Raw genomic sequence first — 25,424 nt, 5'->3', positions numbered from 1 at the left:
AGACAGGAAAGAAGAGAGATGAGAAGCATCAATTCTTCGTTGAGACTCCTTAGTTGTTCATTGATTACTTTCTCATATGTGCCTTGACCAAGGAGGCTCTAGCTGAGCCAGTAATCCCTTGCTCAAGCCAGTGACCCTGTGCTCAAGCTGGTGAGCCAGTGCTCAAGCCAGATGAGGCCTTGCATAAGCCCGCAACCTCAGAGCTTTGAGCCTGGGTCCTCAGCATCCCAGGCTAATGCTCCATCCACTGCATCATTGCCTGATCAGGCCCTTCCGTTATTCTTAAGAAAATCACTTAAACTCAGAATGCTCTCTTTAAATGAGCATAGTTTGACTTTAACATTCTCAAAGTTGTACGATTAAGTTATAGTTTAAAAAAGGCTTTTGTTTTATGTTTGTTTTTTAAATCAGCAACTGAAGCTTAGGCATTTATTCAGGCTTAATTTCTGAGAGCATGGGCTAACAAATTTGTAAGTAGATACATGTTTATATCTATCTCTCTGGACACATTGAGATTTAAGATAAGATACAACAAGGATGTTAGATTGTACTTTTCATAGTCTCTGACAGGCTTCTTACCTGGAGTGTGGGCACTAGCTTCAGAAGGGCTCAGAAACTCCTAACATCATATTCTACACTGTATATGTACATATGCCTTTCAAATGAATCTCTGTATCTTTCCTTGGATTCTTTAGTGACCCTTGACTTTATAATAATTTAGGTCCTCATCATTAAAAAAACATATATACAAAAAACAAACAAACAAAAAAAAACAAAACAAACAAACAAAAAGAACATATATACATGTTTTTGCCTAACCAGGGGGTGGTGCTGTGGATACAGCATTGGACTGGTATGCAGAAGACCCAGGTTTGGAACCCCAAAGTCGCTGGCTTGAAGAAGGGGTCACTTGGTCTTAGGTGGCCTCTGGATGAAGGCACATATGAGAAAGCAATCAATGAACAATTAAGGTGCTACAATGAAGAATTGATACTTCTCATCACTCTCCCTTCCTGTCTGTCTGTCCCTATCTGTTCCTCTCTCTGTCTCTGTCACACACACAAAAAAAACCCCACATAGATACATTTTTATATAACATGTAAATCACAGTTTAAATGCTTAGCAGTTAATAACTGTACTTGACATCTCTAACATCTGTACTTTGACTGAGTTCTCCAGAAAGCTATAATTCCTCAGCATTAATAGCTTAATATACAATTTAGCAGCAGAAAATAAAATTTTACCAATATGTTATGGAGTCATGAAATTAGTTTATGACTTCATATAGAATCAATCGACTCTTTCCGCTTCTAGTGGACCCCACCTGTACTTGGTGGGAGGGGTGTTGTGGCAGTTAGGGAGTTCTCTCTAGAGTCCACTGGAAGAAGACCTTGGTTTTACACTCACCATCTAGGTGCCCTTAAGTAAAAGACTTGGCCACTATAAGTAAAATCAGAATAAAAACAAAATTAGTTTTATGGTTGTATTCTGAGAATTACATAAGGTCATCCACGTGAAGCTTTTAGAAACATCTTCAGTATACAATAAGTGATAGCTCATAGTAGTAGCTCCTAATGCACATCACTGCTACACACTAGGTATGTCTCTAAGCACTTTATACTAACCCCTTTAAGCTGCATGAAAATCCTGTAATACATTTTACCATTATACCTGTTTTGTGGATGAAGAAACTGAGTCATAAAAAAACTAACTGATTTTTTCATGGTTATAAAACACACAAGGGACAAAATCAATTCAGTCTCAGGCAGTTTAGTTCTAGGGATTAATTTTTACCACTGCAACTTTCTCTTATTATTACCCATATGTCTGTTTAAAACTTTCACTGTCTAGCATGCTTATTATAATTGACATATATAGAAGAAATCACACTATGAGTTTTCTTAGAAAAATGCATGTATTATTTAGATTACACAAACGCTTAGTTCTTGGTAGTACCTAGAGAATTGCTATTTTTTTTCTTCTGTGTCTCTGGAGAAAGTAAATACTAGCTAATATTGCTTGTAGACTATCAGTTTCAAATATATTCTATAAAAAGAACAGAGAGGCACATTAATATTCTTCATCTAAACACTAATGTGGGATAAAATAAATAATCAGGGTCAATTTTATGTCAACAATGAAAGAAAATAGTTTATATACGATGAGGGATAATTATGGGTTATTTGTAAAATAAGAATAAGTCCAATATTGAACAGAGCTAAAGATGGAATTAAATTCACTCATAATGTGGTATTTTAATCACTATATTAAATGGATATGTTTTACAAAAAAAAATAATGAATTAGTCTATAAAGAATAAAACAACATTCTCGGTTTTACCTCAGATGAAATTGTGCTGAAATGATAAACTTCATCTCCAGGTGCAGGAGTGAAAGTTATATATTTTCTTGTTCAGCAGCTATCCTAGACAATAAAACATGATAGAATGCATAATCCACTGGTTTATAAAGAAAAGAATTCAAGAGAGAAAAATGTGCAAATTGAATATTTTTTAAAGATCTGCTTATGATAAATGAATCCAGAGAGAAATCTATGACATTGTGATGAATGCTTAGAAGTACAATAATGTGAATACACAATGAAAGAAATGCAAATTATTACCTGCTTTCTAATGATGATCATCTTATGCATATCAAATGCTGAGGCTGCTAAGAAAATGATATAGAATATATGTAACTTTAACATACAACTAGGCCCTTGAAACATTACGCATACTTAAAGCACACAAATGAAAAAGAAAAAGAGAGAAAGAAGGAAAGAAAGAAAAGAAAAAAGAAAATCTAAACCAATTGTTTTGAAAACATGCTGATATGACTTTATATGATCTTCCAAAGTGGAAATGTCCTCTCTCATGAGAATGGTTTTCCCCTATATTTGTATTATTCCTTACTCAGTAGCTCCTTTCTCTTTTATAAAATCACATTATACCTTCCCTTAAATTATGCCGATGCTTTCCTTCTCTTATGCATCCCTCAGTTTTTTGTTCATTCATTTCTGAAATCTTAAGAGAACATGGCTTCCAAAGTCTTCACCCCCTTGTGAGCCTCTTGATATCTACCCTGTTCCCAGATTTAATGGCCTTCCCCTTCTAGACCTTTCTGCATTATCTGTTGGTTTTGACTACTAAAATTTTAAATCTCTTGTTGCCCCACATCCACTTTTTCTGACTCTCACCCTTCTTCCTTAACCATGTTAGCTCCTATATTTCTTTTGCTACTTTCTGTTTTCCTTGTGTTAATTATTTTTTATTTTATTTATTGATTTTTAGAGTGAGAGAGAAAGGGGATGGAGAAGCAGGAAGCATCAGTTTGTAGCCATTGTGTCTCATATGTGCCTTGACAGGGCAAGCCCGGGGTTTTAAACCGGAGACCTCAGCATTCCAGATTGATGTTCCATCCACCAGTCCACCACAGGTCAACTATTTCCTGGGTTTCTTTACAAAGCTTTTTTATCCCAGAAGTACCTGAGTTCTTCTCGTTTACATTCTTCCTTCTGGTGCACTCACTCACATTCATGGCTGGAGTCCTCTCAGCTATTCCAAAACTCACACATCTATAACCTCTTTTTCACACCACCTCAAGCTTCTAATCTATATGTTCCACTCTTTTGGCAAATGCCCTGCTGATACTGTAACCTCATCTTCCAAAAGACCAATTTGGTTAGTTTAATTTCAGCAATGCTCATCCATCCATATTCAAATTAAAAATATTTGTGCTATTGTTTTATTTCCTTACTTGTCTGTTGTCTTGCCAAGTGCTGTATATGCAACTACAAAAAGGTAATAGCTTATCAGCCTGGGTATCATATCAGTATGACTCTGTAACCAGAACCCTTGATAATAATAAATATAAAAAAGTATATAATGTAATTTATAATGTAAATAAAATGTCATATATTTGTATAAATATAAATAGTATATACACTTATATTACATAATAAATAGCTTACATAATATGTTAAATAGCATATGCATATATAATAAACAGATAAATATGATAAGTATAAATTTGTTTTATTCCAGCCATGAACATCTCCACATTGTTGCTCTAGCACAGGTGTCGGGAACCTTTTTGGCTGAGAAGGCCATGAATGCCACATATTTTAAAATTTAATTCTGTGAGAGCCATACAATATGTTTAACACTAAATATAAGTAAAGGTGTGCATTTTATGTAAGACCAACACTTTTAAAATCCAATAAGTCTCTGAATTCTTTTGAATAACATTGTTATGCTGTTGCTAACCAATGATGAATAAAGTACTTCTTACCATTAATGCGACTACTGGTGCTGCATGGTTTTGCTAATGGCTTTGTAGTCTGGTTGATACATGGTGAGGTTAAGCTTTATGCAGGTATTGAGACTTCCATTCGTTAAACGTGACTGTAGGTTGGTCTTAACGTTCTATAGATGTGAGAAGGATTGCTCATATGCATACGTAGAGCCAAACAGTGTGTGGTATGTGATGGGAACCATGTTCCAAGTTTTGATAATCAGCTGATCTGTGGGTTGAAGGTTTTTCATTTCTCCCCACTTGTGTTTGCTCACCAACTCTGCTTGCTGTCATGCAAGTCTTTCCAAATCTTCATCCAGTGACTTGAACTTATTTACCCACATGTCTGAGGCCTTCAGGTCAGCAGCTTGTAGCTCAAAATCTCTGACAGAGACACCGGGGATGTAACTCAGGTCAGTGCTGTCCACTGCACACCCATGTGGATGGGTGATGAACTTAAAAAGATGAGTGTGCTCACAAAATTCTCCAAAGCGCACTTTGAATGACTGCAGGAGATTAGATGTGAAGCCTGCTAGCTGCTGGAGATCAAGATGTTGAGCAGGGTCACTTGCTGTGCATGCATCTTTAAACTCTCCCAGTTTTTCAAAGTGTAGTAAATGACCTGTTTCAATGTCGGCGATGAAGAGTTCCAGCTTGTTTTCAAATGCAACCATTGCTTGTTGAAAGGATAAGACTGTATTTCCAATGCCTTGCATTTTCACATTGAGCTGATTCAGATGTTCAGTCATGTCCACGAGATAGTAGAATTTCAGGAGCCACTCAGTGTTAGCTAACTCAGGATGCTCAATGTTTTTCATTTCAAGAAAAGTCCAGTTTTTGCTCAGACAAGCCGTGAAACAACTGAGCACCTTCCCTCTTGACTACCAATGCACATTGCTGTGCAGAAGCAGACCAGGATAATTATTCCCAATAATGATTGCCAGTGTTTTAAACTGGCAATCATTTAAAGCTCTGGCAACAATAAAGTTGACCACCAAATGACCAGTGACATCACCTCACTAAGCTGCTCGCCACACTTCTGAGCACAAAGCACCTCCTGACGTAGGATGCAGTGAAAACTTAGGATGGGTCTCTTTTCATGTTCACGAAGAAGCGCTACGAATCCTCTGTTTTTCCCCACCATGCATGGAGCACCATCAGTACACACTGAAATAAGTTTATCCATTAGTAGATTTTTTTCTTTAGTGAACTCAGTGAAAGACTTGAATAAATCCTCCCCTCTTGTTGTCTTTCATAGACAAAACAGCAAGACTCTTCACACATAGTGTGTCACTGACAGCATAGCTTGCAATCACTCTGAACTGGGATAAATAGCTTACGTCTGTTGACTCATCCAAAGTGAGAGAAAAAAATGGTGCTGCATTTATGTCCTTACTTGTGTTGCCTCAATTTGATTTGCCATCACGATGGTATGATTGTGAACAGTTCTTGTCAACAGAGGCATGTCTTTTATTTGTTTGATTATCTTGTCTTTATCCGAAAAGTCATCCAAAAGTTCATTGGCAACATCAAGCATGAATGTTTTGGCATACTACCCATCTGTGAATGGCTTTCTGTTTCTCACAATTGCTAAAGCACCAGCAAATCTAGCTGAATTCCAGTCACCTTGTTGGGTCCAAACACGAAGTTGCTGCTGACTAGCTTGCACTCTGCACAGTAGCTCTTGACATGCTTTCTTCCTGCTGTCCCCTGCTGGATATTTTGATGCAAATGTAGTATGGCATGTGTCAAAGTGCCGCTTTTTATTTGACTGTTTCATTGATGCAATTTTATCATTGCATATTAGACACACTGCAGAACCAGCTCTTTTCATAAAGGCAAATTCCTCTGTCCATTCCTGCTGAAAATTACCATACTCTTCATCTTTTATTCTTTTAGCCATCTTCTTCTAAAAGGGTTTCTGCAATTAGCTAGCTGACTACTTGATTAAAAGGAGGGAAGTTTACTTCCTGACCTCACAATGACCCATGTACATTACGCATTATCCAATAAAAATTTGGTATTGTCTCAGAGGACAGTTGTGATTGGCTCCAGCCACCCGCAACCATGAACATGAGTGGTAGGAATGAATGGATTGTAATACATGATAATTTTTTATATTTTTAACATTTTTTTTATTAAAGATTTCTCTGTGAGCCAGATTCAGCCATCAAAAGAGCCACATCTGGCTCGCGAGCTGTAGGTTCTTGACCCCTGCTCTAGCATAACCCTTTATTTTCACTAACTGTACCTTTTTAACCCCATATTTATTTTTAGATAGACCTTTTCTCTTTACCAGGTTACACAGTCTTTAATAGCAAATCTGTTTGAAAACACGGTGTGCAGTGGAAGTTCATATTTCTCAACTCTCCTTCCCTACTTAGATTGAGTATTTGAAAATAGCAGATTCACATTGTCTTTTTACTCAGCTGAATCTATGATTTTCAAATGACTTCTCTTGTCAAACTCTGTAGTCAATTCTCAGGTCTTATTAAACTCAGACACTTGGTAGCATCAGAGAAATTTCCTACCCTCCCTTCCTTCACTTGATTGTTCTCTTCAAACCACACAGCCTTCCACCTTTCTACCTCTGCTGGTGGCTCCTACTTCTCCTACTTCTCCACAGTATGAGAGTGATGCTTTGTCTTTGCCTAGCTGTGTCCTCTCTAAATGGTCTCGTTCACACCTAGTTTCAAAAACTACCGTGTGCCTGCCTCTCATAGGGGCTGGGTGGACAGAAGTGAATAAAAGACACATACTCCCATAGTGTTGCCATTTTAATGGGGGGAGGTGGGGCAGACTGGAGAAATGAGATAAAGTAAATAAAGAAAGTATAGACTTGGTTAGTGTAAAGTGCATTTCTAAAATTAGATTTCTACATTTGACTGGACATTTTAATTACCAAAATAAGATTCTTCTTGGTACTGGAGTTCAGTAGAGAACTGGAGTATTTAATGATACCTGAAAAAATACTGATATTTTTTTCCAAGATTTCTGATATTTTAACCAAGATCAGGGAAAGGAGCAGGCATAATAGGTTTCAGCAAAAACAAAGCAAAAATGAAAACAAGAACAAAAAGAAAATTTTTTCCCTAGTTTGAACCTTTTTATTTTGGTGCTTTTAATAAATGCTTATAAGTATTGCTATAATAATAATAAATAATAATAATAATAAAAGTAAAAATAAAATAATAATAATAATAATATTTTTATTGTTTTTTGGTTGGCATTTTGTTGCTTTTGGTATGGTGGTATATTGCCTATCAAGTGATTCTCTAAAATAAGCAATCAGAGTCTCTCCTCTGTTCTCCTTGCTTCCCATAATGCATAGAAGAAAATACAGTTCCTTAGCAGAGCCTTCAGAATCCTATGTGTTGACTCTTTAGAGTACAGTCTGTCCACTTTTATTCACTTCTGTCCACCCAGTCCCTATGAGAGGCAGTCATCAGGATTCTGCATGTCCTAATATAAGCATAGTCTATCATTCTTTACCTTGCTCATTGTGAAGCAGGCAATCAACAGTTTTACCATTCCTGAAATCTTCCTATTGAACTCTAGTCAAACATGCCTCTTGGCCTGGGGAATTTTAAATTTTGCCTGAAGCACATCTTCTTATAGATATGTAGATTTTTTTTAAAAAAAATTCAGGTTCTTATTCAATGTCCACTTCTTAGGCATGTTCTTTATACAACATCATACCACCTGGCTTGATTTAGTGTTATTTTTATTCTGATACATATTCTTAGGAACCTTTCTGGATAATATATGGTCACTTTTATATCAATGATCACATTCAAGACTAAGAATGGAGAAAGACATAACTTGAGACAATTGATACAAACAGTAGAGCTATTTCTGTGAAGGAAAGACAAATGCTAATTTTACACTATCAACTATTGCTGGGACCCTCTCTCAGCTTCGCCATCAGGAAGATGGAAGGTCTTAGTAGCTCATGGGAGAGAAAGCAACACATTCTTTACTGCCTGACCTGTGGAAGGGGTAGCAGGTCTGATGTTCCCAACACAGTTACACAGAAATCGCATTTATCTTTAGAGAAGACCTAGAAATCTGTCTTTTCCTTCTACCTGCTGAAGTTTCTCTGGATTCTGCATGTCCTGATATAAGCATAAGTGGCATCTCTCAGTACATTAAAGCTCATATGATTTTTTATTCTGCACATGGTGTCCCATCATAATTTGGGACTAGAAAAATGATTGTGATGGCAAAGCAAATGAAGCATGGCTGGCATTATAAACAAAGCCCAGGCACAAATGAAGTTCTGAATGGAGACACCGTGCTGTTTCTAGCATTTGGTATAATAATGAAGGAAGCAAGTGAAGGGGATAAAATTGTCCATAAACTGGATCAGTGAATTATTCCTAACAGATTGTCTTTTGTAAAAAAAAATGTTTTCAAGTGCTTTATTTAATTTTTGAGACAAGGTTTAAATCCTTTCTTTTGGGAAACAAAAGAAATAAATGGCCATACTCAAGGACAAAGTGGAAAATTCTTTTAGAAAACTTTAAATTCACATTTCACAGCTGCAGTTTAAGAGCTCAAAACTTAATTTCTCATGACAAACCTATCTGGAAAAATTTATTTAGGATGTCTACATTATTCATGTTACACTTCAAATAGTGAATAGTACTTTTAGGGAAGGTGGGTATGAAGGTAAGAAAGCAATTTCAGACTCTGTGACTGCAGTAACAAAACTACATTCAGAATTAAAAACAACAGCCTGGCCAGGCAGTGGTGCAGTGGATAGAGCTTTGGATTGGGATGCGGAGGACCCAGGTTCGAGACTCCAAGGTCGCCAGCTTGAGCACGGGCTCATCTGGTTTGAGCAAAAGCTCACTAGCTTGGACCCAAGCTTGCTGGCTCTAGCAAGGGGTTCCTCGGTCTGCTGAAGGCCAACAGTCAAGACACATAGGAGAAAGCAATCAATGAACATCTAAGGTGTCACAATGAAAACTGATGCTTCTCATCTCTCTTTGTTCCTGTCTGTCTGTCTCTAGCTATCCCTCTCTCTGACTCTCTCTCTGTTTCTGAAAAAAAAAAAAAAAAAAACAACAAAAACCAACAGAAAAAAACAAAAACATTAGTGTTAAAAGGAAAGTAAGAAAGTCAGCAAATGTATTGGTATTCATCAAATGTTTAATGAGTATCTACTAAATGACAGATACTGCTTACAGTTTTACAGAATTAACATAACGGTTATAAAATTCTTCTGAGAATAGTTGTGCCACCCTATTCTAAAGAGATGTAAGATGTACCAGGCGATAAAGTTTACTTTAGTAAAATATCAGAGAGTACATTTATATTAAAATAAATGTAAAAACAGAAAAATAAAGCAATCCAAGATATATTCATATAATAATCTTTCTGTTTATATCCCATACACTATGGTTTTCAATCAATTATTATATTTATAGTTAATGTTTACAACAAAGTAGCAATTATAGTTTTAAAATATCAAATAACTGATGATTTAATGGTAAATGCCTAGATTGAATTATTCAGTCCTTATTTCTTATTTCTTGTTCATGTTCTCATTCTTTTACAAAACTACTTCCTAGTTTAATCTCATGAAAAAATTGAATAAATAAAAGGATTGAGCAGATCTCATTATTTGCATTGACTTTAATTTTCTTTTCTTTTCTTTTTTAAGTGAGAGAAGGAGAGATAGCAGACTCCCACATGCTCCCTGACCAGGATCCACCCAGAAACCCCGTCTAGGGCCGATGTTCAAATCAACTGAGCTACACTCAGTTCCGGGGGCCAATACTCGAACAAATTGAGCTACTGGCTATGAGAGGGGAAGAGGGAGAGAAGGGGGAGAGGGAAGGAAAGAGAAGCAAATGATCACTTCTCATCAAACCTGGGACGTTCACACACTGGGCCAGCACTCTATCCACTGAGCACACTGGGCAGGACCTTTAATTTTCTTAATTACAGATTTTATGGCATGGACAGGAAGACCTCTAAGTGTTTTTGATAGTCCATAACCCATATTTCTACAATTTATATTTTTTATTTGCTTTTTAATAGCTGTATGTGTTATAAGATTCCAATTCCAAACATAGTAACATGAGTCTATAAGATTCTGAGCCTTACTGATCTCCAGTAGTGGTCTCTCATCTTTCAGTATTTATTCATTTATCAAATAAGAATGTATATCTGTTATGTACTGAGTATACTAATAAGTGCTTCTGCTACAATGGTGAGAAAGACAGGCCTGTTTCTAGAAAGATAACATTTTTCTGGTGGTCACAGACAAAGAAATATGCCATTCCTAAAATAATATGCCAAGAATAACAATTAGGTTATAGTACTCTGGAAACACATTTCCATTTTTCAAAGCTTCCTCAAGGACAGGAACCATGAACAGAAGACGGAATGATGATTAAGAGTTGGAGAGGGTGGAACATTGAGAAATGGTAAAGCACATTGTCCACATACTAGCTGAGTAATTTTGAAAAAGTTGGCTAATCTCTGCATCCCTAAATTATAAAACAAACAAAACAAAGAAAAACAACAAAAGCTACTAGAGTGTTGAGGATTAAACAAAAATATTGAAATATTGTTAAAGAAATTAAAGCTTGTTACATATTATCTTAAACATTTCAAATAATGACTTTAGTTTTGATAATATTATTGTTATAAAAGAAAAAAGCATGAGCAAAGGTTTGATCTGACTGTATGAAATTATGTTCAGTTTGTGGGGTAAGAAGTTATGCTGTGTAGATATATAGGTATCAGCCCAAGAAGGGCTTCATATTACCCTGAAGGATTTGTAACTTTATCCAGATTGCATCAGAAGGCCAATGAAGGGCTTTAAATAAGAATGTGACATCATTAGTATGGTCTTATAGAAAGATCCCTCTGGTCACTGCATAGAAGATCAATTAGAAATCAAATCAAATAAGCCAGAAAGAAAGAGATCAATAAGATGGCTGTTGTTGTTATTCAAAAGTGAGACAGTAATGACCCAGTTACTTACTGTGTCTGGAGTACTTTGAGAGACACTAAAGACCAAAGGGTAACAGCAGATCTGGTTACTGATCAGATGTGAAGGATGATGGTGAGGAGCAACTCAAGGATGCCCCAGGACTCTGATTTCAGCAAGTAAATGAGTGGTCCTATAAATCACTGAGAAGGAGAAGGCTGGGAGAGAAAATAATGGGAATTAGCTTAGGGCATGTTGGTTTTGAAGTTTCACAACAGCTCCAGGTGACTATTGTCAAATAGACCTAATGATGTCACATCTAGTAGGCTCTCTGGTGCACAGGGGAAACAATTCATATCATCTCCAAAAGACAATTGTTAATATATAGGAAGTTAGTGAGCTAATTGTTAAACTAGAGGTAGCTTGAAATTTACTAAACAGGTGGTACTTATTCTATAGAAGGAAGCAAATGATCCAAATGTTGCCTTTCTCCTTTGGAGAGCAGTTCAATCAGATCACTACTGCATATACTGATCTCAAGAGAGAGCTGTGGCCTAGAAACGTGAACTTAGTGATTACCGATGTGACATAATTAAAGTCTTGCAAGTGAACGCAGTAATTCCAAAAGAGCGTGCCACACAATAAGGATAGCCAAAGAAAGTGCTCTGAGTACCATCCCAACAGCAGAGGGTCCTGGAAAGGAATGGGGGAAGAAAGAGCAATAGGTCTGAGCACCTATTGGGAACTCTGGGAACACAAAGCCAAGGAAAGAGAACATTCAAGATTGAAGGAATGGAAGAGAAATTAAAGTATGTCTCTTCTTGGAGAGAAATTTTCCAAGAATTTTTTTTTGTGTTTAAACTTCAGAAAGGGAATAAAAAACAAGAAAAATACAAATACAAAAGGAACAAAAATCAGCAGTCAGAAATAGGTTCTTTATGTGTATTGAACATAAGCAGAGGGTTTTTTTTCCTACCTAAAAGAACATCAAAAGTTATTCATGGCCCTGGCCGATTGGCTCAGCGGTAGAGCATCGGCCTGGCGTGCGACGGGGGGACCTGGGTTCGATTCCCGGCCAGGGCACATAGGAGAAGCGCCCATTTGCTTCTCCACTCCCCCCCTCCTTCCTCTCTGTCTCTCTCTTCCCCTCCCGCAGCCAAGGCTCCATTGGAGCAAAGATGGCCCGGGCACTGGGGATGGCTCCTTGGCCTCTGCCTCAGGCGCTAGAGTGGCTCTGGTCACGGCAGAGCGACTCCCCGGAGGGGCAGAGCATCGCCCCCTGGTGGGCAGAGCGTCACCCCTGGTGGGCAGAGCGTCACCCCTGGTGGGCGTGCCGGGTGGATCCCGGTTGGGCGCATGCGGGAGTCTGCCTGACTGTCTCTCCCCGTTTCCAGCTTCCGAAAAATACAAAAAGAAAAAAAAAAAAAAGTTATTCATGTTCATTTCATAAAACATATAATGGTGTTGGTATTTGAAGCTGTTAGACTCATCCCATCAGTCATATTAGTGTGATATCAGTAGTGAATGCAAAGGACAAGCCCTTGCTGCTCACGTAAGCATCACTCGGAAAGGAGCTAGCTCTTTACTATGGCACAGGGATGTATCAGACAAACATAGTTTCTTCAAATTTATAATATAAAAGACCTTTTTACCTACACAGACCTCATGAAAAGAGACTAAAACACAGCTAACCATTTGTTGGAAAGTCAGAGTTTACCACCAAATTTAAGAGTCTGTTAGTCCAAAAAGACATTTGTTTTATTTAAGAATGCTTTTAGGCCCTGGCTGGTTAGCTCAGCGGTAGAGAATCAGCCTGGTGTGTGGAAGTCTCAGGTTTGATTCCCAGCCAGGGCACAGAGGAGAAGCACCCGTCTGCTTATCCACCCTTACCCTTCTCCTTTCTGTCTATCTGTCTCTTCCCCTCCTGTAGCCAAAGCTCCATGGGAGGAAAGCTGGCCCGGGCACTGAGGATGGATCCATGGCCACCGCCTCAGGCACTGGAATGATATTGGTTGCAGCAGCGGAGCAGCAGCACAGATAGGCCAAGCATCGCCCCCTGGTGGGCATGCCTGGTGAATCCTGGTCGGGCTCATGCAGGAGTCTGTCTCTGCCACCCCAGCTTCTCACTTCAGAAAAATACAAAAATAAAAAATAAAAAAAGAATGCTTTTAATTACAAATAACAGGTTAAGTTATGTTCATGTGAAAACAGGATGTTTTTCTTCAAACAGCAAGAACTCTGGAGACAGATGTGTGTTGATATTGATTCTGGGATTCTGGGTCTCATCTTCCCTCATTGTCACAAAACGGCTACTGCATTGTTCTGAGATGCCAGACAAAAACAAAGAGGTGGACCTCTGAATATTTCTGATTATGGTTTCTTGGACATAACTGTATCACTTAGCCACTTAGCTACAAGATAAGCTTTCTAGCCTTTATATTATAAATATTAAGACAAAAAGAGACATGTTTGGGGCACAGTATTAGCAGACATATAGCTTTCTTCAAAATCAGGAATGCTAGAGATAGTAATGGTTAATAGAAAAATAAAAAAGATAGTAAGGAGTTTATGGCATTAAATATGACAGAGAGCTTTCTTTTAACTCAGAAAGCTAGCCTTTAGAGATACACATTTAGCGTGTGGAATGTGCCTTGTACTACTGGGTCAGGGAAGAATTAGTGAGGGCATGAGAGATTCCTTTGGCATGATTGGCAGTAAGTAATCACTTTGAAAATCCTAGTCATATGTGAATGAATTATGCAATTCTACTAAGCCCCCTTCCAAATGGATAGCAACAGAAACTTCAACACTCAGGGGAAATCTGTGGATGAGATGTAACAGCAATCAGAAGAGAATTTAAGAAACAAAAAACTGCTTCTGGTAAAGCTGAAATCACCCACTTTCCTTACCATGGCTCCCCCCATCCCTCAATTGCAAACAGAAAGAATATGTTTTGGATGATGTATCCTGCAACTGACAACATCTGCTACCTACCACAAGCACAACCATTTGTTTGGCTAAAGAAATGTGTGACCACAGGAAAATCAATCTGGCAAATTTACTGACATTGCCATGGTGTTTCAGCAGTGGACCTGGGAATCAAGATATCTTATGATACAGATGGCTGCAACAGGATTATGCCACAATGGGGTCTCAGAAATAAATTATCCAAACAACTGTTTTGAGTTCTAAAATGATTCTTACTTACTCATAATAATTTACCAGAACTTAATGAGAGTGTTAGCACATTGCACTTAGTACGGCAGAGCCTCTGACTATTTCTGTGGTAATTTAAGGTTCAAATGAAATTGCAGCACTTGTGTCTCTCTTAGGGGATTTTGCGTGGTGATAGCCTCACTATTTTGTAACACTAACAACTTGATTAACCCTGCTTTTCCTGAACCTGGGTGTGGCAATTTACATACCTTGTCAAATTATAGCCATTTATTTATCATCATTTAATTTTCCATTCATTTACTTCATCAAAGGGACTTAATGCCACATAGTTTTTTTATATTTACAACATCTCCCTGGAAATACATATGGGATGAAATCACATTATATTAATAATGACTCACAAATAAAAATAAATCTCCTATTTCATTTTAACTTCTACAATTACTCAATAAGCATACTTTTTCACAATGGTTTAGAAATATTCTCCAAATCAGGATTTATATAACAAACATAAGGTACATGAATGTGATAGTGAACATTTTTGAATGTTAATGTCTTATTCATATTTTTAACATATCTCTATGGTTCAGTTAACAATATTATTTTTAAAAAGCAAATCTGTTTTATTCTTTTGAAATGAGAGAAAGAGAGAGAAAATGAGTATGAACTCAATTTATATTATCCTGGGGTAGATGGCAGTGAAAAGGCAAATACTCTCAGTCCTCCTGAGACTATAGTTTGGAAACAATTAAATTTATTAGAACCCAAAAGCCACTCACACGTGTTTAAAAGTATGACTGCATATGCATTATTACATTACTTTCATCTTTTATTTTCATAATAAGGAGGTTATATTGTGCTCATTTTGTGAAAAATAAGCCTCACTTGATAAGTGAAATCTGCTTGAAGAACACAAGGGAGAGGAAAAGGTGTCATAGAGAAATGATCCTGGTTAGAAAAGAATTCTGTTCGCAAGCCCCTAGTAACTATTCAGTCTCTATTGGCCTGGTCGATCTCTGTAAATAAAGGGTCACAGTGGAGTGTCACGAGAGTTATTGTGGTACAGAAATGTTTCAGAGATAGTTCTGGATCAATTGACAACAATAATAAAAAAAGGACACAGTGCAAACAGCCAGAAGAATCTACTGGATACTATGCTATCTGGAATTTGGAATATTCTGATTACAACTAAATACTTGTTAAACCATTGATTGATAGTTGGTAGCATTTTCTGTAAATTCTAGGAATTAAATCATCTAGTCACAAATGCATTTTGCTAAATAATACATTTAGCATTTAATTTTTATTACTCTAACTTAAAAATACAATGTGGCTTATGAGCTAACCCAAAGGATGAGATTGTCAAATACTAATCATAGAAACCAGAGATCTTACCCGATGCCAAGCTTTAGTAGTAATTTCAAGGCTATAAGCAATCAAGTGGCACAGGCTACACAAGGGGAGGTCTCAGACACTGAAGGCAGATATGTGTCCTTTCATTTTTCTTTAGCTTCAGATGTGTGTATCACAAATCGGGAGGCCTTTAGGTTATAATATAAGTGATAGTTTTAGAGTTTGTTTACCATAACCAATCCTAAATCAGGGACAAGCTGCTAAGAACATTCCATAAGGTGTATCCTTCCCCATTAAATATTATTACTCTATTTACTAGGTGGCCCAGTTATCAGAATGTTCACAAGGAGATTAGACTTGACCATCCACCTTGTTTCTTTCCTCCGAGGATGCCCAGTAATTGGAAAAGAAATGGATCACAGATAGACTATTTTAAATTTTCTTTCCCAACATAAATAATGTAAACTTTCAATTTTATCATAAAATTAGTTTGACCCTTCTTTTATGAAAAATATGTTGGGTGCATGCCATCTTTAGTTGTTTGAGGATTATTTAAATAACAATACTTGTAAGCTCTGAGTCTTTCTGAAAAAGAACTCAGTACCATGTAAATAAACACCATAGGGAAATTCCAGGTTACTCTATATAAAATAGAAATTAATTTGAATATTCTGCATGGGTTAAGCAAATGTTAATTTTTATAGATGTTGAATAATTAATACAGAAACCTATTACCTAAAATATTTACATGTAATTAGGCAAATTTTATGTAAACAATTTCAAGGTGCAGGTGTGAAAGTAACTTTTTGCAGGCAGGCTGTAAAGAATACATGTTTATAGTGAAAATAATTAAAATCATTTAATATTTTTATTTATTCTAGTTATAGCTTTGTTTATAGCTGTTTGATTCAGTTTAGCATTAAAGAAACATCCATTAAATGAGTGAATACCAGCATCAGCTGACATATCATCCAAATCTAATTTTGTAAACAATGGGGGCTATGCAATCAGATTGATTTGGAGACTAAACTCAGGTCGCTAATAATTAGCGGTATGGCTCAAGGAAAATTGTTTCTCCTAAATTGTTTCTCCTCTCTGAACAACAATCTACCATCTGTAAAAACACACTTCATTCCTCATAATTATTCATTCACTTTTCACATAACAAATACTTATTGAGCATGTGTTTTGTGCCTGACTTTGAGCTGGACAAGATAGAAAATGAAGAAAATAAGATGGAGAAGTTTCCCACCTTCACAGATGTAATGTATCAATCATTGTGAGGATTCAATAATATAATATTGATATGTACATATTCAGTAAACATTATTTTCATTTTAAAAATTTTTAAATAATATTTTCTTTATTTTCATAAATTGTTAAAGAGAAAATCTGTAAACCAGTCAGTGTTAATCCAAATTTGGAGGGACCCGAAATATGGAAGATAGGAATAAGGTCCATTGTTTACACATCAAAGCTTTATTGTCTAGCTTGGCCAAGCGGCGGGAACTCCGACAGAAATCTCCGACAGAGAGCGCGCCAGCCCTTTGTTCTACTTAGTTTTTATAGTTTTGTAAGTGGGAAGTACAGAAGCAAAAATTGCAATTAGAGCCCCTTACCGCTATTGGTTATAGTCATATGTCCTTTAATATGATAGGACCATGTTCAATTTGCAAACCATACATTATTTTGGAAAAAACAAAATTTATAAGTCAACACAATGGTAGAAAGATGTCTCTTTACATATTAAAGGCTTTCCTATATTATCTAGTGTTTATTTGCTATCTTTCTGTCCAGAGTCACACACGCATTTACATAGGAGAGGTAGTTTCGGTGGGGACAAATGCCCGCAAATGGCTTATTGCTATAAGAAAAGGTTTATTTTGGCTTTTCTCTCCCTGTACCTGGCTAGCCATTCACCCCTTTTCCCACAGGTGTGGTGGAATGTCTGGGAATCCATGTTTTCCTCCCCTTGCATTTACAATACAATGCCAAGGACCATCCTGGTTATGCCAATCACACAGTACAGAGACTATTCTCACAATTTCTCTGCACACCTTAACCCAAATTAATAAAATGTTCTTCAAGCCTCCTAAAATATTAATATTAATTCTGTAGCCTTTGGTACTTTACAACACCTGCGGATGAAATGGCTCAGTGGCTCCTCAGTCAGGACAGGAACTCTAAAGGGTCTGAACTTATTCCAAAGCCACAAGTTAGGCTGTCCTAGGTTCATAGTTACTGACAGAAAGACCTGAGGCCTCCAGGTCAGAGATGAAAGACAGTTCATTACTCTTAGCAACAGCCTGAATTGAGTATAATATTCGTGCTTGTTCCACAAGCCTTAATTTTCACAGTGCAATGTAATGAAAGCATGACCTTGCTTGCACATACAGTAAAGAAGGTTTACGATTGAAGAACAACCTGATATTAAAATGCCCCCATCATGTAAGAGTTGCTGGCAAGTCAGTTGGGAAAGATTGTCTTCATCACATGGAATATAAGAAAATTTGCTCTGAAGTAATATGTCTACCTTTACAGTATGCATTGCCGCCAGGGGAAGGAGCTGTCTCTATCTTTACTATCTTGGAATTTAAGTAAATCCCATCCACAGGACTCACCATCTGTCTTTCTTAAGTGATTTGGAATCACTTTTGAAAAGATAGCCTGAAATAAATTAGTGATGAATACCTAAGTATGTAGACATATGAGAGATTTATGGAAAAGGGTCTCCTAACACCATGTGTCCAAACTTAGTATCAGTTGAGTATACCTCTTTTTATTTAATTTTTTTAAATAAAAAATTTAGTTTGTTAACTATTATTTATTGTATGAGAATGAACACATATGTGCCGGGTTTTAGCTCATTATATGGGACTTTCACCTTCTCTCCAGATGGGGAAAGTGTCTGGGAAGGGAACCGCTGCATCTTCACTCCAGACTGATACTCCTTGGGGAAAGGAGTCTCATTGTTTTGAGCATACATATAGGATTGTATTTTACTGGGGTATATATATATATATATATGTTTATGCTTTTCTTAGAGCAAGAATTTGGCTTCTATCTCTTTGTTCTGTGCTCTGGGACAGCAGGAGTTCTGGTTTCTCCCTTTGGAATTCCTTTGAACTTCTTTTTTCTTTGTATCAAGGAGCTCAGATATGACTTCCCCACAGAGGGACATTTATACTTTGTCTATGGGCTCTTTTGCCTACAACCCAATGAGCAAGTCAGGTCAGCCTTGAACTGTAGGTTGTTTTCAATGTCAGGATAAAGAAATAGACCCTGCTTTAAACTTAATCCTAATCTATATTTTGTCAATATATTTGTACCAAAACATACATTTTAAATTTAATAGGCAATTGTTGTGGCATACACAAATGATCCCAGTTTAGGGACCGCTTTTTGGTGGTTGGTTATTCTATCAAATGGAACCCTGAAAGGGATAAAGGGAAGAAGAGCCTTACGTCTGTGCATATGGAACACATTAATCATTCTGCATGAGTTGTTTCTGAGATGGAACAGAATCTGCCACAGCGAGAGATGGAAGGCTGACTATTTTAAGCTGATTATTTTTATGGAACAAAAGACTAAAAAAATTCTCCCTTCCTACCTAAAAGAATTTCAATAGAGGGCCTGCTCCAGGAAGGGAGCTAGCATCATAAGATAATTATAGTCTAACATGAACTAGACGTGACAGGCAGGGAGGAACCCAGCAAGTCTCCCCTGCTCCAAGTTTTTCCTGTGTCCCGTTGTTAAAGATGAACCAGCAAACGTTTGTTTATCAGACATTTGTTTTTCTGGCTACATGTCAATTGCCGTTCTGCCTTTTGAAGTCTTAAACCATACGCCAACCCCTCTTCTCAGCTCCAGAATGACATACGATCCTCACCTCCTGAGGTGCCCTTATGTCTCACATTTTTATGGCCTCCCTGCATGTGCATGTGTATTAAATGTGTTTATTTTCTCCTGTTCGTCTGCCCCATGGTAATTTGATTATTAGCCTAACTGAAGACCTTGTAAGGTTGGGCGAAAAATAATTTTTTCCACCCCCACAGTTTCAACATATCAGCAGCAAGAAATTTCCCAAGATTGAAGAAAGGCTAACTAGCAACAATGAAAGATTACAGAAGAGTAAAATAGAGCCTGAGTAAGACATCTGAAAAGCATTGGTCTTAAATTTGTTGAGGTCATTGCCCTTGTTTCCTATTTCAGTCATTGTAGCAAGCAATGATTTCCTCACTATATTTATATAGCTTCAAAATAAACACTTCTTTCCACACCAAGGTGGGTCCATTTATCAACCCCAAGAATACTGTCAAGAGAAAATAAGGAAATACAGCTGTAGTGATTGATACTCTGGATACCCTAGATAATGACCTAAGTTGTAGACATAAGTTACAATGATAAAAAAAGTACTTGGCTACAGAGACTCCCCACTTTATGATATCTCAGACACAGATGCCTTGAGAAGTGCCACTCATTTTGGAAAACTATAGACAGCAGGAAATCTAAATAACTGTGACAAGATTATAAGCTTCTTTTAAATTCAAAAGGTGCAGAAAGTATCTAGAACATTTATATAGGGAGGAAAAATGTATTTATAAAATGCCCCTAAAAACATGGGATTTCTGTATCATATTTATATGACTTATTAATCTTAATAAGTGTTTATTAAGCACTTGTTGATGAAACATATTTTTGAAGTAAGAAGAGTACAAAGTACTATTATGCAAATGTATATGACAAACTGTACAACTGCAAATTTTAGTTCTTGTTGATGTTACCTCTGCAGTATTTCTTCTAAACAGAGAATGAATATATTCTCTGTTTTTCATTTTCAATATTACAAACCATTAGTTTTTTGGCCTCCATATAAACTTAACTTCCTAAATGCTCCAAAAGTAATTTTCTCAAGCTTAGTATGGCATTCAAGGCCATCTATTTGTTCATCACAATCTATCTTTTTAGTCTTATTTTTCAATACACTTTCTATTTGTCATACCTTAGCCATATCAAGGTTGTAATCTATCTGTTGAAATCTGCTCATTTTTCAAAGCCCAGAGCATCTGTCAACTTTTCCATATATTTTCTTTCTAAATAATCTTCTCAATATTCATCTTTCTTTAAGATCCTCAAAACTTTATTTTGTCCTCTTTGCAGATAGTATTTTTATTATTATTTCCTGCTTATATAATACTTAATCTATATTACTAATATAAATCCTGGGAAGTCAGGAATATGCCAAGGTGTTTACTGTATAGAACCTAGAAGACCATTGTGCACAAAATATTCTGTTAAGTTCAATGTCAACAATTCAATTAACTAGATGCTAAGTGTTTATTATATAAAGTAAATAAAACAGTGGCACCAATGGTGGCAGCATGGATAAAGTATCAACCTAGGATTCTGAGGACCAAACTTCAAAAACCTGAGGTCGTAGGCTTGAGCATGGGATCATGGACATGATCCTATGGTTGCTGGCTTGAGTCCAAGTTCACTGGCTTGAGCAATCAATGGACAATTAAAATGATCAAACTATGAGTTGATACCTCTCATCTCTCTCTCTTCCTCTCTTATTCTCTCTCTCTCTCTAAAAAATAAATAATAGATTAAAAATATATAAAACAATGGCATACACCAAGGGCACTTCTAGCTTCTAAAATATAACTTTTAACAGGTAATTGTTCAAGGAAGATCTGGATAGAAAGAGTCATTGTGGCTTCAATTTCAAATAATAGTGTATTTGTAGTTTTCTGTTTGTACTCTTGATTCCTTCCGGTGGCATAAATCAGTTAATCCTGAATTGTTTATTGTAAGCAAAGCTAAAAAAAATAACTCTTTGGGTTTATTTAAATGTGTAACCAGTAATTACAACAAGTTATAAAACAAACAAAAATTTACTTTATATGTAAATTACAACTAGAGTAACGGGGAGAATCTGCACAAATATGCATGAAAATGCTGAGCATCTTATCATATGAAGGTCTTCTGATATTCACAGCTTAGAACAACAGAGGAGTACCTGAAACAACTCTTGTCTATAGCCATGAATTTTCCACAAAGCGTTCCAGAGGAGCCAGTATTTATCCTTTCATGACAATAAATGCAAATCCAGCCTCTCCAGAATAGTATGTTTAATTTTATTTTAATTTATTGTGTTGACATGGTTTCAAGTGTCCCACTCAATAAAACACCCTCAACCCCCACATTATGCTCTCCATGTTCCATGTAAAGTCCCTTTCTATTGCCATTTCACCCCTTCCCCCCCTCCCCATACCTCTGTTTCCCAACTTTCTCTCTGGGACTTGCTACCCTGTTGTCTGTATCTATGTGTTATGTATATATAATTTGGCCAGTCATTTCAACTTCATTGATCCTATCCACTCTTCCCCCTTCCCTCTGACAGCTGTTCATCTGTTCCCTGGGACCCTGCTTCTGTTTCTGTTTTGTTCCTCAGTTTATTGTGTTCATTAGATTCCACATATAAGTGAGATCATATGTATATAATATTTGTTTTTCTCTGCCAAAACACTAATTCAAAAGAAGATATGAACCCCCATGTTCATTGCAGCATTGTTCACAATACAAACGTTTTGAAAGGATAAGCTATGTAGACTTAGGTTGATTTAAATATCACTGAGGATAGAATAATACTATGAAAATAATAACTGAGAAAATATTCATTACAGAAGTTTCAGATGTTTTTATAGATTCTATTCTTATATACTCATTAATATCTACCCCAAAACAGTCAAAGCTAAAGGGAACTGTAGAAATTATCTAGTACAAACCTATCATTTTACAACGAAGAAAACTTGTGATTCAGTGAGATAATGTGATTTACTCAAGGTCACACTGATAATTAAGGATGAATTAAAATTAAACCTTGGCACTGGCCGGTTGGCTCAGTGGTAGAGCGTCGGCCTGGCGTGCAGGAGTCCCTGGTTCGATTCCCGGCCAGGGCACACGGGAGAAGCGCCCATCTGCTTCTCCACCCCTCCCCCTCTCCTTCCTCTCTGTCTCTCTCTTCCCCTCCCGCAGCCAAGGCTCCATTGGAGCAAAGATGGCCCGGGCGCTGGGGATGGCTCCTCGGCCTCTGCCCCAGGCGCTAGAGTGGCTCTGGTCGCGACAGAGCGACGCCCCAGAGGGGCAGAGCATCGCCCCCTGGTGGGCAGAGCGTCGCCCCCTGGTGGGCTTGCCCGGTGGATCCCTGTTGAGCACATGCGGGAGTCTGTCTGACTGTCTCTCCCCGTTTCCCGCTTCAGAAAAATACAGAAAAAAAAAAAAAAAAGAAAGACCCTAACCAAGGGTCCCCCCCCAAAAAAATTAAACCTTATTGAGTCTTAGATTACTGTGTATTTTATTTCCTGTTGATACTAAATTTTATTACTTTTCCCACAAATATCACACAGCTAATACACAATAAATACTTGTATTAAATTTTGTTTTCTTTTATTTTCTTGCATTCATTTGTCCTCTTTATTCAATCACTTATTCATTTAAATATCAACTGTGCTTCTAATTTGTAAATATTTTCATTCAATCCCAATACTCACTTTCTTGCATTCACAGAAGAATTAATAATAAATATCTATTAAATCTCTGTTTTTTATTAATTTTAATGGGATGACATTGATAAATCAGAGTACATATGTTCAGAGAAAACATCTCTAGGTTATTTTGACATTTGATTATGCTTCATTCCCATCACCCAAAGTCCGATTGTCTTCCGTCACCTTCTAACAGGTTTTCTTTGTGCCCCTCACCTCCCTCAACCCTGTCCCTCTCCTCCCCCCACCACCCTCTAAACCCCACATTCTTCTCCATGTCTCTGAGTCCCATTTTTTTGTTCCACCTATGTATGGAATCATATAGTTTTTAGTTTTTCTCTGATTTACTTATTTCGCTCAGTATAATGTAACAAGGTCCGTCCATGTTGTTGTAAATGATCCGATGTCATCATTTCTCATGGCTGAGTAGTATTCCATAGTATATATGTACCAAAGCTTTTTAATCCACTCGTCCACTGATGGACAGTTGTGCTGTTTCCAGATCTTCGCTATTGTAAACAATGCTGCCGTAAACATGGGGGTGCATTTCTTCTTTTCAAAAAGTGCTATGGTGTTCTTGGGGTATATTCATAAAAGTGGGATAGCTGGGTCAAACGGCAGTTCGATTTTTAATTTTTTGAGGAATCTCCATACTGTTTTCCAGAGTGGTTGCACTGGTCTGCATTCCCACCAGCAGTGCAGGAGGGTTCCCTTTTCTCCACATCCTCACCAGCACTTATTTGTGTTGTTTAGTTGATGAGCGCCATTCTGACTGGTGTGAGGTGATATCTCATTGTGGTTTTAATTTGCATTTCTCTAATGATTAGTGATGTTGAGCATTTTTTCATATGCCTATTGGCCATCTGTATGTCCTCTTTGGAGAAGTGTCTATTTATTTCTTTTGCTTATTTTTTGATTGGATTGTTTGTCTTCCTGGTATTGAGTTTTACAAGTTCTTTATAAATTTTGGTTATTAACCCCTTATCATATGTACTGTCAAATATGTTCTCCCATTGTGTAGTTTGTCTTTTATTCTGTTCTTATTGTCTTTAGCTGTGCAGAAGCTTTTTAGTTTGATATAGTCCCATTTGTTTATCCTGTCTTTTATTTCACTTGCCCGTGTAGATAAATCAGCAAATATATTGCTGCGGCAAATATATAAATCGGAGAGCTTACTGCCTATGTTTTCTTCTAAGATGCTTATGGTTTTAAGCTTAAATGAGTTTATTTTTGTGAATGGTGAAAATTGGTGGTCTAGTTTCATTTTTATGCAGGTAGCTGTCCAATTTTCCCAACACTATTTGTTGAAGAGGCTGTCTTTACTCCAATGTATGCTCTTACCTCCTTTGTCAAATATCAGTTGCCCATAAAAGTGTGGGTTTAATTCTGGAATCTCAGTTCTGTTCCATTGATCTATATGCCAGTTCTTATGGCAGTACCAGGCTGTTTTGAATACAATGGCCTTGTAGTAAAACTTGATATTTAGAAGTGTGATATTTTTTCAAGATTGCTGAGGCTATTCGTGTTCTTTTTTGGTTCCATATAAATTTTTGGAATATGTCTTCTATATGTTTGAAGTAAGTCATTGGTATTTTAATTGGTATTGCATTGAATTTATAGATTGCTTTCGGTAATATAGACATTTTAATGATTTTTATTCTTCCTAATCATGAGCCTGGTATATGCTTCCACTTGTTTGTATCTTCCCTGATTTCTTTTATCAATGTTTTATAACTGTCCGAGTTCAAGTCTTTAGTCCCCCTGGTTAAATTTACTGCTAGGTACTTTACTTTTTTGGTTTCAATGGTGAAGGGGATTGCTTCCTTAATTTCTCTTTCTGACAGTTCATTGTTATTGTATAAAATTCCTCTGATTTCTGAGTATTAATTTATATCCTGTCACCTTACTGAATTCATTTATCAGGTCCAGTAGTTCTTTGACTGAACTTTAGGATTTTCTATATACAATATCATATCATCTGCAAATAATGATAGTTTTACTTCCTTTTTTTCAATTTGGATGCCTTTTAATTCTTTTTCTTGTCTGATTGCTGTGGCTAGAACTTCCATATCTATGTTGAATAGGAGTGATGAAAGGGGGCACTCC

This window comes from Saccopteryx leptura, chromosome 1, assembly GCF_036850995.1.
Source record: "Saccopteryx leptura isolate mSacLep1 chromosome 1, mSacLep1_pri_phased_curated, whole genome shotgun sequence".
In the NCBI taxonomy this organism is placed as follows: Eukaryota; Metazoa; Chordata; class Mammalia; order Chiroptera; family Emballonuridae; genus Saccopteryx; species Saccopteryx leptura.
This window is presented reverse-complemented; position numbering follows the sequence as displayed.